Here is a 19,406-nt window from a genome sequence, read left to right on the forward strand (position 1 = left end):
GATCTCCCACTCTGTAGGCACAAGCAGTGCTCACATGTTGCGGGCACATGGCAACAGCTGGTAGGGAAAGGCATTGTGGGCAGTGAGCGAGGCCAGGACAAATCATCACCCATACTTCTACCTTCTCAAGGTGCTGTATGTCTAGTGTGTTGTATAATATTCCTCAGTCTTGCTTTTGGGCCAGGTATGAGTCAATCCTGCTCTATCTCTGTTGAGAAACTTGATGCCAAAGCAGAGGCCTGGAAGCAGCATCAAAACCAAAGCTTTGTGGTAGCCATCCTAAGATCTCCAGTGAGAAATAGCCTAGGAGGGGAGACTCACAGCTTTAGAGAGGCAAAAGCTATGAAGAAGGGTCAGCACATGTTCTGTGTCTGTACAGGACCCAATACAACCGGGGTGTCTCAGGCCTTGGCGACACTATCACAAAATAAATGATGTTGAGGTTATTGAAAGTGGAGCCTCAGCTAACAAAGAATTGAATAGCATTTTCTGAATAACGTGGGACAAGGATATAATGAGAAAATGATGCAACAATATAGGGTAAATGCAGAGGCTGCAACTTTTTTCAGGTATCTTATTAGCCACGGATACCACTAGGTATCCGTGTTTGGGAAATGTCCCCATAATCGCTGCCAGGCATGGGAGGCCCAATGCAGATTCCAATAGCTGTTGTGCTACCAAACCAGACTGGTATAGGCCTGTGCCCCGGGTAACTGCCATGGGAGGGGGCTGAGGTGGGACACCAGAGTGCATGCACCCTGCTCACATGAGGAAGGGTATTATGAAGAGGGAGCTTAAGGCAGCCATACTCAACATGCCAAGCCAATGCCTGTTCTAGCGCCTGTATAGACTCCCAGCTAGAGGTAACCTGAAATCCACTCTGGAAATCTGCATCAGACACAAACACGCTCGATAGCCCACAGCTAGACTTCTAGGATGCCAAGGTGAAAAACCCACAAAGCTGTTTGTCAATTTTGCTGTTTGCTACCCTTCCAGACCCTGCAAAAGGGGATCTGCTGAGCCTCCAGCATATCAGGAGACCCAGTGCACCTAATAAAGGCACAAAGTGGCAGAAAGTTCTAGCACCATCTGAGGCTGCCCAGGGGAAACAGACGTATCCTACCAGGAAGGTCAAGTAGCCAGTCTGGTCTCTGCATCCTCTGAAGTGCCCAACTGGGCTGAGGGATGGTGGAGACCAAGTTAAAGTCTGCAGCATGTGTCATCTCCCCACTTACATTTATATCTCCCTCCCCATGAAGGAGCATCCTCGCCTAGTCAGTTTGACAGACCTAAGCCAACAGCCTGCCACACTCTGATGGAAGGCAGGTATACAGGGCACTGGATAAGGGGGTTTTCTCTTCCCAGAGTAAACTACTAGAGCCTGCTGCAATAAAAAGAAGGCAGGAAAACACCTGGGCTAGATAGTTCCCTCATTCAAGTCACTCAACACCTGCAGCCATTTACAGTTGTTTTAAAAGGCCTCCCCTAGGTAAGGAGAGAGGGAAGACAAAGAGTGATGGACCAGAAGGAGAAAGGGAAGAGCAAGAAGAAGCTGTGTGTGAGCTGAGAGCTGGTTAACAGAGACACACATTTTGGAGGGGTTGTTTGGGGGTAAAGGTCAAGAGAAAAAGCTGCCAAATCAGAAGGAAAAACAAACTTGACTGCTGCTTCCCGGAGTAGTGGATGAGCCCAGGTTCCCCCTAAAACTTCCCCCACTCTGGGAGGGAGACCAGGACTATCAAGGGGGTTTCACCCCAAAAACCTTGACCTAGATTGTGATGAGTATGGCTCACTAAGGGTATGTCTAGACTACATGCCTCTGTCGCCAGAGGCATGTAGATTAGGCTACCAGGCATAGGAAAATGAAGTGGCTATTTAAATAATCGCCGCTTCATTTAAATTTACATGGCTGCTGCGCTGAGCCGACAAACAGCTGATCAGCTGTTTGTTGGCTCAGCGCTGTAGTCTGGACGCGCGGGTGTCGACATCAAAGGCATTTGTCGACCACCCAGGTATACCTCCTGGGATGATGTATACCTGGGTGGTCGACAAATGCCTTTGATGTCGACACCCGTGTGTCCAGACTACCATGCTGAGCCGACAAACAGCTGATCAGCTGTTTGTCGGCTCAGCGCGGCAGCCATGTAAATTTAAATGAAGCGGCGATTATTTAAATCGCCGCTTCATTTTCCTATGCCTGGTAGCCTAATCTACATGCCTCTGGCGACAGAGGCATGTAGTCTAGACGTACCCTAAGCTATGGACCCTGCCTCCTGTAAAGAGAAAGGGGCTGTGTATAGGACTAGAGTGAGTCTCTGAGACTAATATTATCCACCAACAGTGTGAGACCCATGAGGTATGGCCAGAACTTTGCCACGCCAGGTACAGCAAGTGGTCAATGCAGGCCAAGATGAAGCATAAACTGTCCCAGTCCCCACCAAGCAGCTCTCTCATCCTCTAGCCTCATCAGAGTTGTTCCCTGGCTTGTAAGCAGGTCATCAGTCCTATGAAACAGAGTTTGCCAAGGGGAGTCACTGAATAGTGTGAATTTGCTGAAAAGGCTGACTACAAATAAAGTCAATACATCATATTAGCTTATTTAACAAAGCTGTGTGTGTTCCTTGCTGAAAATAAAATATTTACTCTGGTGAATAGGAGGGTAAGTTCATACATTCAGGTGAAATGATCTTGGGCCAAAGTACAGCTGAGCAGCTAATACAGCCCACTGCAAATAGGAACCTGACAAGTAGGTGGACAAACATGTTACACCATGGAGAAGGAGCTGTGACTGTTTTCCTGAGTATTTGTACCAAGCCGAGGTGGCCTCAAAAGAAACATGGAACATAATGGAAAAAGGAATGGGAGGCTGACTCCTAGCACTCCCATTTCAATCATTAATGATGCTTCTATAGTGCAGAGGAACAGAAGAATGGTCATAATGGATGAAGCCTGTTAGTTCCATATCCTGTCTCTGGCAGTAACCAGTATCAAATGCATTAGAGGAAGATGCCAGGAATTTGCAATGGCAGTAGTGTATTATTATGGAATAAGTTTCCTGGAAGAAGATGTTTTCTCCTGACCACTGAATTAGAGACAGATTTATACTTTGGGGCCACGTCCTCACTCCGCCAAAGATCGATGCTACCGTCATCGATCTTCTGGAGTTTGAATTAGTGAGTCTAGTTAAGACCTGCTACATCGAACTCAGAGGGCACCCCCGCTGGCTGCCGGTACTTCTGCTTGTGTGTGGAGTAAGGAAAGCTGATGGGAGCAATTGCTCTCATCGGCCTCCCTCTGTGGGAATGGCGGGGAAACACGAAACAAGGTACATCAACTCCAGTTATGTAATTAACGTAGCTGGAATTCCGTATCTTGCTTCAATGTCCTCTTTTAGTGTGCACCTGGCCTGAAGCATGAGGTTTTCTATCTCTTCTAAAAGATTTTTTTTTAAATCTTCTAATGTGTATCTTACCCACAGTTCCAAGTGCAGTGAATGTGCTCCATGCCCAGGGCTGGCCCTACTATGAGGCAAACTGAGGCGGCCGCCTCAGGTGCTAGACTGTGTGGGGGGTGTCACTAGGACACAGAGTATAGAAAATTGTGTCTGCTGCTGGTGCATATGTAGGTAGCAGAGCAGTACCATGAGAGGAGTAGAACAGGAAGAAGGCAGAATTGAGACCTTTCTAAGTTTTGGCCCAAGCGAGGGGGCATGGGGGCGTCATTTGAACTCCCCGCCTCAGGTACCAAAATGTTGTGGGCTGGCCCTGTCCATGCCACTAAAAGTCAAGAACTCAGTCCCTTGATTTTTATGTACTTTCTCCTGCTTTTTGAGATAGTGAAGTCTAATCCCTCCACAGTCTCCCTGGGCAGCCATTGCTTCTGAGGCCGTAGCAATTGCTGAAGAGCTTGTTATCTAAACTAATCTGTTGTTTCATTGGACAGTAATATTTTGGCCATACCAAGACTTGAATCCCATTTTGTCATGTTTAATCCAAATCAGACAATTTGGTAAGATCCCAAAGGTAAAAAACAGAATGGAATTAATAGGGAAAAAATGAATAGAATAAAAAAAGTAAGGAACTGGAGTGAGAGCAATCTAATAATAAAGCCTTTACTGTTTTTATTAAATTCTCATGAAATTATTAATGAGTCTTTGTTTAAAGGGCTGAAGGAGACTCTCTTTCAGCATATCAGATTGCAGGGTGAACTCATTAGGGCTATTCCTATAGATTGACGAGATTGTATCGACTCAATTCCCTTAGTCCTGTTTTGGTTTGTTGTTTCTTTCATTTGTGTGGATAATTATTTAAAGTTACAAAGGTTGAAACAAGGAGCCCAGTTCTTTCCCAGTTCATCTGAAGCCAAGCACAGTTCACATATCATTTATGCTTATTTAGATGTAAGCTCTTTGGTGTAAGGACCTTGTCAGCTCTCTGTCCTGTAGCACCGACAGAGTGCTCAGCATGGTACAAAACAAGCCCGGTGGGAGGCTTAGTACTCTCCTAGTCCAGATAGTACACTGAACTACGAGTCAGGAGACCTGCGTTCCAGGTCTAGCTAGGATCCCTCTAGGTGGAGTGTTCTTGGGCATGCCTCAATCCTTCCACCCTTTGCTTGTCTTATCTGTTTAGAACAGTGCTTCTCAAAGTGGGCTGTGAGGGTGCCTGTACTGCTTTGTTTACCTAAAGCAGTGTTTCTTAAACTGTGTTTCGCAGCACACCGGTGTAATGTGAGGCAGTCAGAGATGTGCTGCAGAGAAGAACAGAATTCAAAATGGCCAGCCATAAAGGAGCAGGTGACTTTTTTTTTGCTCAATAACTTTCCCTCCAATTCTTTTTACCCCCGATTCTTTTTTTCTCAACCAAAAGTCCTTGGTGTTCCTCATATAAAAAATTATTGTTTGGTGTTCCTTGGTCTTAAAAAGTTTAAGAAACACTGGCCTAAAGGGTCAGTAGCCATGGAGCCTTGTGGCTCCTGCTGCTTCCAGCACCTGCCCTTGGCTAGAAATGGTGAACTGGAGCCAATGGGAACTGTGAAGTTCCATGACAAGCACCTTTTAGGTAAACAAATCAGTATGGGCCCGCTAGTGCCTTTCCCAAATCAAGCCCACAGCCCACGCTGATTTAGACTACAAGGCCCAGATCCTCAAAGGTTTTAAGGGTCTTGGAATAACTGAACCTCAGCTCTTTGGGACTGTTTTTCACCAGGTGTTTGTACAATATCAAACACAATCAGGCTTTGATCTTGTTGGGGACTGTCAGTATTACGGTAATACACATAATATCAAGACATTAATAAATGCTTTTGCTAGTTCTGTGACCAACCTTTGGGAGTAATATTTTGCACAACAAGCTAATAGAATTTCACTTACCATGTTATCAGACTTATCTATTTGTTTTCAAGCATCAATATAGTTGGAAACATTTTCTGATCACTTACCTTTGGACGAGCTTTTAGCCCTGGGATGGGAGCATGCTGTATATGTCTAAACAGATAACTTTCTTCATAAACGTCTGAGTTATTTTAGGTTCCCATTTACTGCCCTGCTTATCAGATCTTAGAGGACATTGCATCTCTCACTGCAAAGTTCAGAGCTCAATCTGAACTGAAGTATTGGAAGTGTTTGCGGCCAAGATTTCAACTCTCGACAAAGGTCATTGCTAGTCATACAAAATGCTTTTCCTTCCACTAGAACGCCCAGTTAGAGCACCAGAGAATAAATAAGTGGTCATCCAAAAACTTTTTAAAATTCATGTTGAGCTAATTAATCTGATCAGAGATTTAGAGTATGTCTACACTGTAATGTAAGCCCAGGTTCCAACTCTGGCTTGAGCTCAAACCTTTGTCTACAGAAAAATCTCTCAGACTTGGAGTCAGATGTAGAGATCTAGGAACCTACAGTGGTGGAGGATCTGAGACCATTACCCAAGGTTCAAGCCCTATTGCTTCGCAGTGTACATGCAGCCCCAATTGACTCATGTCCTGGGAGTCCACCAAAAGTATCCCACAATACCCTGGGACAATTTCCTTTGTCCTCTCTATCCCAACAATCGCCACTTGACTCAACTGAAAATACACCCCCTCAACATACAGCAGTACATTACTGAGTCCGCATTAATCCTTCCACTGTCTTCTGATGACCCAGCTACAAACACACCATCAGAGAGTTCTCTGTGTTTGCAATGGAGACTGAACAGAACAAGCCTTTTGTTTCATGGTCATGGGAGCACATCCAAATTTTGGCCACTTTCTTAGTGCACAGCCAGTAAAACTGAGTATGTTGGCAAAAGTACCAGGAAGGACCATACATATCAGTGATAGCTAAAAAGTTGGCAACTTAGCACATTTTCCAGACCAATGACTATTGCAGGGAATGGATTAAGAGGCTGAAGAACAAGTACCAAAAGAACATAGAGTGGAAGTGCCCCTCAAGCATCCCATTGATTTCATGTCTATTTTATGAGGAGTTTGACCTGGTTTGGGGCACTGCATGCAGCTGGTCAAACTCTGTCATGCTGCATGATGATCAGGTCTGCAGATATGGTGCCCTGCTGGCTCCAGAGCTCAGTATGGGGATTGATGGGAGTCAGCCGCCCTCTCTGCAAGGGGATCATGAAGTGACTTTGTTGCTGAAACCTGTTCCAGACCTGGCTGTGGAACTGGATCAAGGACAAATTCTGGGTCCATACCTGAAGGAGCGGTCTGATGCCACCCATCCTGAGAACACCCCGCTGCTGAACCTGCAGCAAACATGGAGGAGACAGAAGCTGTCCCTGAACCTGGTAAGTTTCTGATTCCAACTTATAGTTTATTATTACAGTAATGGGAGGGATTTCTGCGTTAAGAACCAATGCGAAAGTTATGAGAAGTCCCAGTTATTTGCATGTAGCTGCTAATTTTGGTCTGTTTCCCGGCACATTGGCCTCCCCCTTCTGTGTCTCCTCACTACCATGTGGAGACCAAAATGGTGACTGGGATATACAAATACTAATGAATAGCTTTAAAGAGTATTTTTACTGGAAAGACACAGATGTTTGCTAGGGTCACTCCTGTTTTTCTTAAAGTAATAAAGGCTTTAAGCTTGCTACACTGTAATTGTAACCCACACACCTTCTGGATGTGGAGCACTGTCCCATTTGGCGGCACCAAGACCACTTACAGAGAGAAAAATGAGTCTGCTATACAGCCTTAGGTGACAGCCAGGTGGCTTTTAGCTCATGCAGCAGAGGCTTCAGCGGTCCCAGGTTCAATTCGGCCTGTTGGAATTGAATAATCACTCAGCTGTCTTTGGAACCAGTGAAGTCAGTGTGAGTCTGGGAAAATGTGTTCTATTTCCAGACCTCGTTTGTTTTGGTTAGAAGTGGTCCATGTAATATGCAGAGGACAAAATCATTTGTCCAAGGTATGACTGGGGTGTCAGTTTTTGCCTAGAAATATGCTGTGGGCAGGGAGGAAGAAGAAAGCTGTGGAGTTCTGCACATTGGCAACCCTAACGGGATAACCTTAACACAGGATCCTGTTAATTTTCTCGTGGATTCTCAACCAAATCCAAGGTGCTAATAGCTGCAGATTTTTACTGCTCTGTGATAATTTTTGAATACTGCACATTCTCAGGTTATTGGGACATGCAGACCCACACAAGTAAGAGGGGCGAGGAGCGTTCATAGGAGCCTGTGCATGCAGTTGGCCCTGCCCTATTACATCAGCAGCAGATGCCATGTGTAGAGAGGGGAGTTCAGAGGAGGCCTTGCTCAGTTTGGGGCTAGTTAATTGGTAAGCCTCTCCCTTAACGAATAGTGATAGAGATGTAGCCGTGTTAGTCTGGTGTAGCTGAAACAAAATACAGGACTATGTAGCACTTTAAAGACTAACAAGATGGTTTATTAGATGATGAGCTTTCGTGGGCCAGACCCACGAAAGCTCATCATCTAATAAACCATCTTGTTAGTCTTTAAAGTGCTACATAGTCCTGTATTTTGTTCTCCCTTAACGAGTGAGGCTTCCCGGTTATGGTTAACCGGTAGGGGCTGGAAGCTGCTCTACCCCTGCAGGGCCTGCAGAGGGCAGGAGCGCCAGAGAGCTAAAGCATCATGGCACTCCGCTTTATGACCAGGTGAGCAGTGCCTCTTTGGGCCAGAAGAGGGCATCACAGAAGCGGGCCCTGTCACAGGACGTTAAATATCTCCCAATGTTGGAGATTCCACAGTCTCCCTAGACAATTTATCCCAGTATTTAACCACCCTGACAGCTAGGAAGTTTTTCCTAGTGTCCAACTTAAACCTCCTTTGCAGCAATTTAAGCCCATTGATTTGTAACAGTAGGTTTTGACCATTTTAATAACATGTACAGGCACCATATTTACATAATAGCACCTATAGGATATTATTTAAAAAAAATAACCCATGCAGTTCCCAATACATTGCACAGTACTAGCTCACAGGTCTCTCCCGTTCACACAAGTGAATGGAAGATGTTGTTTCTCTGACTAGAAGCTCTAGAGATTGGCATGTTAGTGGAGTACTCAATGAACTTTACAAGCCCATATCATTTTAACACTCTGCCAAGTGTAGTCCGTATGGATTATCTTTCAGTAGATCAATGTCCTGTCAGCTTCTAAGGGCAAAGTTTGTCAGACACTTTATGGAGACAGCCCCACAACATACACACTAGCTTCCATTTTAATTCATAATCTACTCCCAAGTTACATTAGGTTCCTGATGAATAACAAAGTTAGTGTATGCATAGGCTGTCAGATCCTATATTTGCTGTGCATAGGAGGTACTTTGCAGCACAGAGAGAGTGGTTCCCCCTTAAAAATAAACCTTCACCATACTGCAGCATTGATTACACCACAGCATTCCCTAACCCTAGAATTCACACAACCCATGATGTGTCACTAACACTGGGGTACAGGAAACACTTGTTCTTTTAAGGGCAATCACTGTGCCATTTAGTTTTAAGACTTCTATTAAATTGTATGGTGAATGGTAGGAGTTATATCTTAAGGCATGTCTAGACTACATCCCTCTTTTGAAAGAGGGATGTAAATTAGACAGATTGAAATTGCAAATGAAGCCGGGATTTGAATTTCCCGCACTTTATTTTCATAATGGCGGCTGCGTGTGCTTTCAAAAAGGCGATTTTGGAAAGTAAAACCGCCGTCCAGATGCAGTTGTGTTGGGAAAAAAAAAAAACCTTTTTCAAAATAACCTGTAAACCTCATTTTTTCAGGCATTACGGTTCTTTCAAAAACGTTTTTTTTTCTCAAAAGAACCGTGTCTAGATGGCGGTTTCACTTTCAAAAAGCCCTTTTTAGAAAGAACACGCTGGCTGCCATTATGCAAATGAAGTGCGGGAAATTCAAATCCCAGCTTCATTTGCAATTTCGATCGTTTAATTTACATCCCTCTTTCGAAAGAGGGATGTAGTCTAGACATAGCTTTTGTGTTTATATCATACCTTGCACAATGGGCCCACAGTTCTGGCTGAGGTCTCTGTATGTGCCTGCAAGTTATATACTTAACTAGAAGATTTACCTGGCATTGCCTGGGTCTGATGCAGCAGGGACCACACAGGCCTTCCACCAGTTTCTCCCTGAGCCAGCCCAGGCAGGGAGGAGGTGTCCTCTGTCTTCTCCCCGGGACTAGCCCAGCGGCCACTCACCGTCTTCTCTCTGGGGCCAGCCTGGAGAAGGAAAGGATTGAAAAGGGGATGAAAGCACTTGCAAACTGAACAGTCAGTCAGCCAGCTGTGCTAAATCTTACACGCACGCAAAGAGTTAACTTGCAACGCAGAGGACATGAAGGCCGACGGCAGCCACGCCTCTTTCCATTATTTCATCAAAGCAACGGGAATGACTTTAATTTTCCATGACGTGCTTATGAAATACAAGCTTTCTTGTAATAAAGAAATGATTTGGTTTTGTAAAGGTACATAAGAAATCAATTTCCCATTTTCAAATGAGGTAAGATTAAAAATAAAGCAAACAATAAGGAGGATGAGGGGGAGAGAAGAGAAATCGGAGAAGGTCCCAGCAGCCCTGAGACAGCACTGATTGCATTTGGATCGGTTACAATGCATTCATTAATTGCTTTACTGCAGTAAAGTTTCAGCTGTAGTATTTCTTCAAAGAAATAATCCTCATCTGATTGTAAGTGATTACTTTCAGCAGGTAGTTATATGAATGGCCCGCAGGTACTTTTCTGCTGATCATTAATCTTTGCACACAGGTTACTTTTCATTCAATAATTTGTAGATCAAAACACATGCCATCATCCCCCTCTCTTAGGACAGACGCTTCTCTGACCTTCCTGCTGGCTCCATCAGCCTGAACAGTGCTTGTCAGACACATTTCACTTGAATTGGGAGGGGAGGGATTAGAAGCTGTCCTCGGTAATGGGTGATCTTGCACTCAAAGAACGATCTTCTAACTTCCATGTCATAGGCTACAAACACCACATACCAGGGACTGCATTGTCATATGCATTTGTACAGTGACTAAGACGGTAATATGGATAGTACAATAACATTCTGTTGAGGATCCTGTTGAGGAACCTCTGAGTTCTACAGTAACATACATATGAATAACCTGGATTTTCCTCCTCGTTGGTGTTATCCGCCATGCTTACTACTCACAGGCTTCCTCTTCTCCCAGCTCCGGGGGCAAGCAGAGGGCAGAGAGTCAGGATTTCAGAGTTTTCTTCCCTGCTTTCTTGCTGGGTCACTTGGATGCATTTATTCAGCTGTCTGTGGCTCCAAATATATACCTACATCACAGAACTCGTGTGAGGCTTCATGGGCCTGACCCAAAACACACTGAAGTCAGTGGAAAGCCTCCAACTGATTTCTATAGGTTTTGGATTAGCCCCATTGTTTGCAAACCACCTCAAGGACCTCTGGCAAGAGGCGCTATGGCACTACAACACATTCTTTATGATTTCCTCAGGGGTGATCAGTTTCTCAAGAGGATGATCAATGGAATGGAGATTTTTCTAAAAGTTACGCTCTAATTTAAACAGAAATGAATTCCAGGAGATGCTACCTGTGTCATTCAAACTATATGATCATCATGGTTCCTTATGGCCTTAGAATAGATCCACCTACCTGCTCATAAAAGCTCACTTTCTACATCTTGCATTGGGTGGTCTGTGTCCAAGAGACTTTCAGGCCCTGCCCTGCCAGCATGTTGTATATCTTGCTGTTACTTTTTATTCCCATTCTGCCTGTTCTTTCAAACAGCTCCTTTTTATCAAATAACGTTAAGGCAATCTGACAGGTGCAGGGGGGCAACTTTAACCTCTCCTGCTGGGCCTGCACCTTACGAACAACTGTGGGACACTCACCCTTCTGCAAAAGAAACAATATGACTTCAGCCATAACTCTGCATCTGAATTGGCACTCATCTGGCACATGGGCCTTGCGCTGGCGCTCTGCACAGAGCTGACTTTCAGGCCAGAAATCTCTGAAATATGGGTCCATTGAAGCCTGGACTAAGCAGAGGCATTTGGTACAGGCACCCTTGCTAAGCTGCTTGCTGGCAATGGCACCAATGTCTTTTACAGGAGTACTGCTATTCCCCTGCCTCCTCTTCCATATACACACATTCTCCTCCCCACTCACATAGGTCGCTCAAGGAATAGTATTGCAGTATCATGGGGTCACATTAGCTCCCAAAGGTGTCCTTTTCTGCAAGCATCACAGAGCAGGGCGCATGCAGTCCTGGGCCAGTCTGCTAGCGCCCACAAGTTCCAGCAAGTCACATTTATAATCAAGTCTGTTTCTCCAGTACATTACAGAATTCAGATCTGGAATGGCCAGACACATTCTCTGAATGCCAGCAGCTGCCTTCTGGCTGAGCTCCACGGCTGTGCTAAGTGGCTTTGGAGCTGCCCCACGGGTCAGTCATGGATTGGAATTAGAGCCGCAGCCAGCTGGATAGGCTTCCTTCCTGCCTGGGTAGTGTTGCTTTTTTAGCTTATCTCTGCTGTGCATATTTTTCAAGTCCCTGCCTGAAGTCCCTAATAAGATTTGTATGGTGGCTTTTTCCTGACAGCAATCGTTATTTTGCCAGGAATATATTTTTTTCTGCAGACCTCTTCCTTGAACCTCCTCTGCAATTAGCTGAATGGGGATGAGAAGACTCTTTTAAAAAAAAATCAATGAGGGTGCTTATAAAAATGGGTGGCAGAACTTTTGGAATGAGGCAAAGGTGCCTGCAGTTGTTTTTCTCTTCCCTGTCTAGCTCTCTCCATGCAGCTAGCCCTTAAACCAGCAGTGCCACTGCTAGTGACAGTATGGGACTTTCCCGAGCTCAATGGTCAATCATGGAGTGAACTGGGCCATACCAGGCTCACTGATGGGGGCAGGTGCAAAGCGGGCAGTTATCCTGGAGCCCAGAGCTTTGAAAGGCCCTGGAGCTCCTGGCTGCTACAGTGGCAGTAGCTGGAGCCCTGGGTCCCTTTGAATTGCTGCAGAAGCACTGCTCCACACAGCTCTCAGGGCTGGGAGGGGGGGCCTGCATCGTGGTCTGGGAAGCGCTAAGGTCTGGGAAGCCCTTCTGCCCTCAGCCTAGGGTTACCAGATGGGTTTCAAAAAAATACCTGACACACGTGATCTCAGAATGGGATGGGGGCGGGGACTGGCTGGGAGAGGAGTGGGGCTGGCTAGGAGGAGGTTGGGGGGAGCAGGGCTGGCTGGGGGAGATTTGGAATGGGGGAAACCGGCCGGAGGGAAGCAGGGTTGGCCAGGAGGGGGTTGGGGAGAGCGGGACTGGTCGGGAGGGAACCGGCTGGTGGGGAACGGGGCTGATAGTAGGGAGTGGGGCTGGCCAAGGGGGGAAAACCGGGGGGGGGAAACCAGCTGGTGGGGAGCAGGGCTGACCCGGGCACACGCAGATCCCAGGGTGCTGCCTGTCTCGCGCACAGTCCCAGCGGGGTACACGGGAGAGTCTGGCCCCAGGGATTCCATCCCGCCCACCTCTACTGCATAGTTGCATATTGCCTGGCTGATAGACATGCTCACGCAGCAGGAGTGCGTCTACCAGCCAGGCAATATGCAATTAAGTACGGATACTCATGATAATAATAAAACTTACTTAATTAGAAAATACAGGACATTTATATGTCCAGTATTTTCTCAATTTGTTTCCTGGACAGAAAGCTCAAATACCAGACTGTCTGGTTCAAAACCAGACACCTGGCAACCCTACCTCAGCCTCGCCCCCTTCTGGAGGCACAGAGTCAGCCCCCTTGCACCACACTTTGCCGTGGAACCCTCAGTGCCTGCCGGGCCCGCTGGGCCAGACTTTGTGGAGATTTTTAGGGATCAAGGTGAGACCATTAAATTTGTTTTCTGATTCCATCCTCCAGCAACAAGAGGCTACTGCGTTCCCTCTTTGAATCACCCAACCATTTCCTAAATGTTCATGTGTGTGTTTCAGCTGATGCTCTAGTTTAATCTATATCCTCTTGTTTCCACTGGCTGCCTATGAAGGCAGAGGGAAATGTTGGTAGATTTCCAAATTAAAAGCCAGAAACTTGAGACTGAACATACAAAAATTCCCCAAGCAAACCTCATCACAGAACCTGTAGTTTCTTCTCTCTCACGCCTAAATCTTGGTCCCATTGATTTCCGTGGGAGTTGTGCCTTTAACATCAACGTGGTCATCCTTTGACCCTTAATGAACTTGCAGTGTAGTCTTGATTTTTTTCTCCCAGCGATTTAAACTGGAAAGCAAGTCCAGCCACATCTAGCTCAATGTAACAGACCTGGAGGACCTGGAGGGACCTGGAGGGAAAGTGTTTTTCCGACCATTTACCATTAACTTTTGCTGGAACACAAGTCAAAGTAGGATTAAAATTCAGAGCTGAAGGAGAAGACACAGTGTAATATGCTCTAAATCCCAAAAAAATCACTCCAGAGTCAAAACATCCTTTGGCATCTCCTGCGGGTTTTTTTAAATTGCTCGAATGTTTATGTTAGCAGAGTTACTTAAATGCAGTGTTTCCCAAATTATGTTCCGTGGAACCCTGGGGTTCCATGAAGTGAAAATAAGAGTTCTGCGAGAAAATTCCATTACAATAACATTTTATTATTTACAAAAATAATGATTAATATTTAATGCATATTAGTTTTTTAGCTTTATTTTTTGTACACTTTAAATGTGATTTTTTTAAAATACGTGCAATTAAACTAAATGTTGATCTCATGACCTTGTTTAGCATTTGTTTATTATTATCCTTACTTATTTGTGGTCTACTTTTTCAGCTCCCTATATAAGACCGTTATTAAGGGTTCTGCAAAATTATTTTAAGTTTAAAAGGGTTCGGTGGCCAAATAAAATTGGAAAACATTGCTCAAATGGATTAGTCTTAGGTTTTTTCTGGGTCCATGGATGGTGTCACATTGTAGTGGGGTTCTGCACAGAGATGTTGACCAGAAAGTACATAACTCCCAGGGAATATGGACTGGAAAGAAGGTTTGGCATGTATTCTTTCACACCTAGCCCACCAGCTTATGCATGAGAATACATACACTTTGTTCCTATTTTAGCCGAGAATCATTTGCTTGAGGGCGGGACTGTGTTTCATGGTTTGGAGAATATATCTGCAGACTAACACAATTTCGCAGCACCCGTGGGCACCCATGCTGGTTCTGTTTCCCATGACTGGCTAGACTTTGGCTCAGAGTTTCTCAACACTTGCCAGAAGGTGGTGATATGGACTTGTAGACCTACTGGACCGGCACTTTCTTGTCTTACGTAAGATGAGCTTCATCTCTGGGCTTGTTTAAATACTACTGGGATTTTACAGCTGCTCAGATCTATCCCCAGGAATCTGAAAGATATAGATCACAGTGGGAAAGGTCTCAGCTGTTCAGGAATACGTGGTGCAATACGTTGTTGGCTTCCTGTGGATAAAAATGGGGTTTGTTGTGCTCTCTGCCTTTACAGTCCTTCTGCATTTACATAGGCTTGATGACCATGTGCTGTGTCTGAGCCCGCCTATATCATGATTACAAAAGCTACTTACGGTTTTACTGAGATTGGAGTAAGGAGGGGGCTCAGGCTGTTACTCTAACTAGTTTTAAAGCCCTTTTCAAATGCTGTGTAATTAAAGCAAGAGTAAGATCTCTTTTTGGTGTGGGCCTAGAAACTGATTCTCCATAGAAATGGAGCCTGGTTTGCTTGGAAACAGCTGGTTTCAGGTATTACCTGGGAAAGAGCAGTGGGGCCCTTCCCCAGGTCTCTCTTTCAGTCTCTCAGCCTGCACAGTGCTGTTGTGATGCTTTCAAAGACAAAAACACTTACTACGAAATGAGCAAAACAGCTCAGTAGAAAAACAGCAGCTTTACGCAAGGTTTGCTTCACTGGGTGAAAAGCCAGCAGGGTGGAATCAAAACAACCCCGGAACTTTGATAAGTTCTCTAGGGAGAATGAAAACAGATAAGACTTTCCAGCCTTTGGTTTTGTTGTAACATTCTGGAAAGGGTCACAGGACAGGACGATTATCCTGCACAGAGATCTCTTGTTTCCTGTGTTTTCAAACCTTGTGCCCTCTCTCTCCAACAGGGACACTTAGGTGAGCTCTTGGGTTTTTTTATTAACTTAGCTGGAGTTATGTACTTTACACCGAACTTCTGGGTCTAGTATAGACCTCGCCTTAGAGACTCGGATGTCCAATAAATGAGAGGAAGGCCAGGGAGGCAGTGAAGAATCAGCAGACCCCGTGTACCACAGGGTCCTGTAACAGTCTCGGCCCCTACCTCGGGGAGGGGGGTCGTTATCTTTTGCGGATTTGTCTCTTGGATGGCTCCCCGGTATCCAACCGGGGCGGAGGGGGACCTGGGCCTGCCCCCTCTCCAGGTCCCAGCCCAGGACCCTAAGGGGGGTCCTGACCGGGGGGGCTACGGCCGCAACGCACCGGTCCCCGGGGTTTCCAACCCCGTCCTGGGCTGCTTCCTCTGACCCTTTCGGGTCTGTATGTCTCAGTCTGGTCCAGTAGGGTTTCGGGGTTGACTCACCCACTCCGATCACGGAGCAGTCGGTTGCCCGTCCTGGGTCCGCCATCAGTCCTTCCGCCCCGCCGCTGTCCGGAACAATCATCCTCGCCCTGTCTCACCGGAGCTCCCTTCCCCCTTCTGCGCCCCGGCCGTCCGGCTTTTAAACCCGGTGCTCCTGCTCAGGGACGCCGGCGCATGCCCCCTGCGGGAGGAGCTGGGCCAGTGTATGGGTGGCCCCTCCGGGCGGAGGCCCCTGCACCTGCGCCGGCCGCCAGCCCTGGGCCGGCGCATTAGAGCCGCTCGGATGTCCCAGCAGCCATTTCCCGCAGTGCCCCTGGCGTGGAGCGTAGGGTTGGGGCTTGCGATCCCCGCCGCCCTGCCCCGCCTACATCGGCGGCCGCCGCCGAACAAGCGCGGCAAAGCCGCTCAGGTGTTTCAGCGCCTGTCCCCGGCGGCGCCCCAGTGCGGGGCGCGGGGTTGGGGCTCGCGATCCCCGCCGCCCCGTCACAGGTCCCTAAACTAAAATCCAGAGGAGGAGGAGGAGGAACTAGGTTCCACTGCTGGCTTCTGGAAAAGATGTCATGAAAACACCCTGACACAAGTAGGGAAAAGCTGTGGGAGGTATCACTCCCACAGGAACAGGCAGACAACCCTGCACAGCCAGGGCTGGGGGAATGAGTCTGCTGTGAAGTCAATGTAGGTGGGGGATTAGAGCCATGTCTGTTTGAGTTTGGTTTATAGTGTCTTTACCCTGAAAGGGGGAGGACTACACATGACGGGACCGGAGGGCCCACGTCAGGAGAAGGGGCCACACTCAAAGGTGCAGAATGAGCACGACAGAAGGAGAGTTGGTACAGAAGCAGAGAGGACCCTTTTGACAAAAGGCCATGCAAAGCAGAAAGGATCTTGGAACTTGAATCTGGTCTCAATTATGTGGTGTAGATCAGGAGTACCTCTATTGGCGTCAGTGAAGTCACTGGATCCACAGCAAAAAGAAGACAGATATGTGACAGATATTAGTCACATCACTTAATGCATTCCCAGAAAGTGCTCCGCTACTGGCATGATGAAGGCAGTAAAAGAACCAAGATAGAATAGAATAGAATTTGCTGTTTCTTACAGCTGCATGGGGAAAAAAGCCAGAGATCTTACAGGAATTTTTTTACTATAAAAAACATATCAGTCATGTGTAGGAAAGCAAATATCATGGGATGCTCAAAGAGGGTCTGAATTTTGCATGCTAATACATGTGTATTTCTTTAATTAAATAGTATTAATAGTGACTCTATTGCAATAATGTTCCTTCCAAGTTGCATGGCTGAATATTAAGTCTATAATGACTGAAGAATCCTGTGTAAATAATACTGTAGCACTGTTCCGTGCAGAAATGTTTTGCATTCTAGCTGTCAGAGGCGTCTGGATGTATTTGAAACACTGTTGATGAAAGTTTGTCAACACTGCATTGGAAAATGTGCCCTTTGTGTTTTTAGGGCTTAATTCACTGGCAGGAAAGTAGTTCACTGATGATTACTAATTTGGAATTCCAGTTTGTCTTTTCTAAGCAGTTTTGCAGCCGTTTCCCAGCCAGGTATGTCTCCAGTTATGGTAATTATCTTTCAATTGGGAAGCTAATTGACTATGCTGCAGCGTGTGGAATAAATAATGTTCCTATGGTAGCCAAAGGCTTAGAATGCAAGATGTCTCATTTCCCTGAATTTTCTTTCTTCCTCAGAAATTGGGCCTTTTGTGAGAGAGATGAGAGGTTTGAAGCTGGATTTTTGTTCCTTCCTGGAGGTAACGAAAAAGAATGAGAGTTTTGCAAAGCGGAGTGCAAGTTTTGCTTGATTCCCTTTACCCTTGTTCATTGAAGAAGTGCTTACTCATGAGTCCCTTTGAAGTCAGATGTGTGCATTCAAGTTAATGATGGGATTGTTGCTGGATAAAAGATTTGCAGGGTCAGGACTGAAGAATTTGACCTAGAAATGGGTCTCAAACAAAATGCCAGACTCAGAGGCCCCAAACTTTAAGGAAAATGAGACCAAAATCTGGATATGACCTTTAGCTGAGACCCATCTCTGCTCATACTGTGATTCCTTTAAGGAAGCACCTTTTGTCCAAGTGTCTCTGGATATATTTATACTGCAAGTGAAGGATTGTGGTAGCATGGGTAAATGTACTCCTGCTGTCTTCAGTCTCGCTAGCATAAATAACACTAGTAATGTAGGCTTCAGCAAGGCTAGCAACCAGAGTACAAGCCTTCTGGGTAGAGCCTCCAAGGATACAAAATGGGTATCTGTATCTGCCAAAATGAGTAGTGGATTTCTGCAGATGCAGATACCCATGGATATAATTTGCAGGGCTCTACTTCTGGGAATCCTACCTGTGTAGTCTGGTTGTTCTCCTGTGCTTACATCTACACTACTAATGTTTCCTATACTAGCTGAATCAATGGCAGCAAAGATACACCTCACCATGCAACATTCCCCTCTTTACTTGCAATGTAGACATATCCTCAAAAGTAGTTTACAAACACTGCACCATGCTTTTGATTCTTGTTCATAGACTCATAAATTTCAAAGCCAGCTTAGATCATTATGCTTATCTAATCTGCCCTCTTGCATTACACAGCTCACAGACATCCTCCAAAATAATTCCTGTTTGAACCCCTGCCATTAATCCTTGCTGCCATCCCAACCCCACTACACTCTGCTTTTTCTTTTGCCAAAGATACATTTAAAAGAATCCTTTTATGTAAAAACATGCTCAAGTGCACATTGTTTGGTTGATTTCAATGAAATACCATCCTTGCTCAAAAAGAGTGATTATTTTGCATGACAGTTGTAGATGGATTAACTGGGGTCCAAAGAGGTTAAGTGACATGCCCACAGTCACACTTTAGTATGTGGCAGAGTTGTGATTCCGGTTACCAGGCACCTAACAAGAGATCATAGGCCAGCTGTATACATTAATGTAATTCTGCTGATCTGGAAGGAGCTACACTTAAAAGTTGGCCCCACATTTCTCCTCTTTCCCCATGATAGTCACTGCTCTATCCCTGAGAGCTTAACAAAATGACATGTTCTAAGCCTCTAGAACACAAAGTTCATTACATAGTATAAACTGATACAAACTTTATGGTTCTAAATGTTTTATGCACTAGTCTCTACAATGCTTCACTACACTGAAGTCCTTTTAATAGGCCAGATTGTATACTTAACAGCTAGTTTGTCTAGAATCACTGTCTATTTTTAAAATGGAAGAGGCTTCCAGATTTCAATTTGAAAATATTTTGTTCAAATCCATTTTACATTTACGAAGCATGGTATGTATTTGGTTTAGAGAAGTTGAAACCATAATCCAGCATGGTTGACTACATTTCAAACCACCGTTTTAAAAAAAAATTTTCA

General features: G+C 45.6%; 1 long non-coding RNA gene across 1 annotated transcript in view; it reads right to left on the reverse strand.

Moving 5' to 3' along the window:
• The window catches only part of LOC112546167 (uncharacterized), a 67,270-nt gene extending 50,963 nt beyond the window's left edge, over window positions 1-16,307 (reverse strand). The window contains exons 1-2 of the long non-coding RNA XR_003089799.2: window positions 16,021-16,307; window positions 9,537-9,684 (exon numbers count right to left, since the gene is read on the reverse strand). This is a non-coding gene — a long non-coding RNA (uncharacterized LOC112546167). The remainder of the gene's footprint in view (window positions 1-9,536; window positions 9,685-16,020) is intronic.
• Window positions 16,308-19,406: the final 3,099 nt, after the last annotated feature.

The sequence above is a fragment of the Pelodiscus sinensis genome, chromosome 18, assembly GCF_049634645.1.
Source record: "Pelodiscus sinensis isolate JC-2024 chromosome 18, ASM4963464v1, whole genome shotgun sequence".
Taxonomy (NCBI): domain Eukaryota; kingdom Metazoa; phylum Chordata; order Testudines; family Trionychidae; genus Pelodiscus; species Pelodiscus sinensis.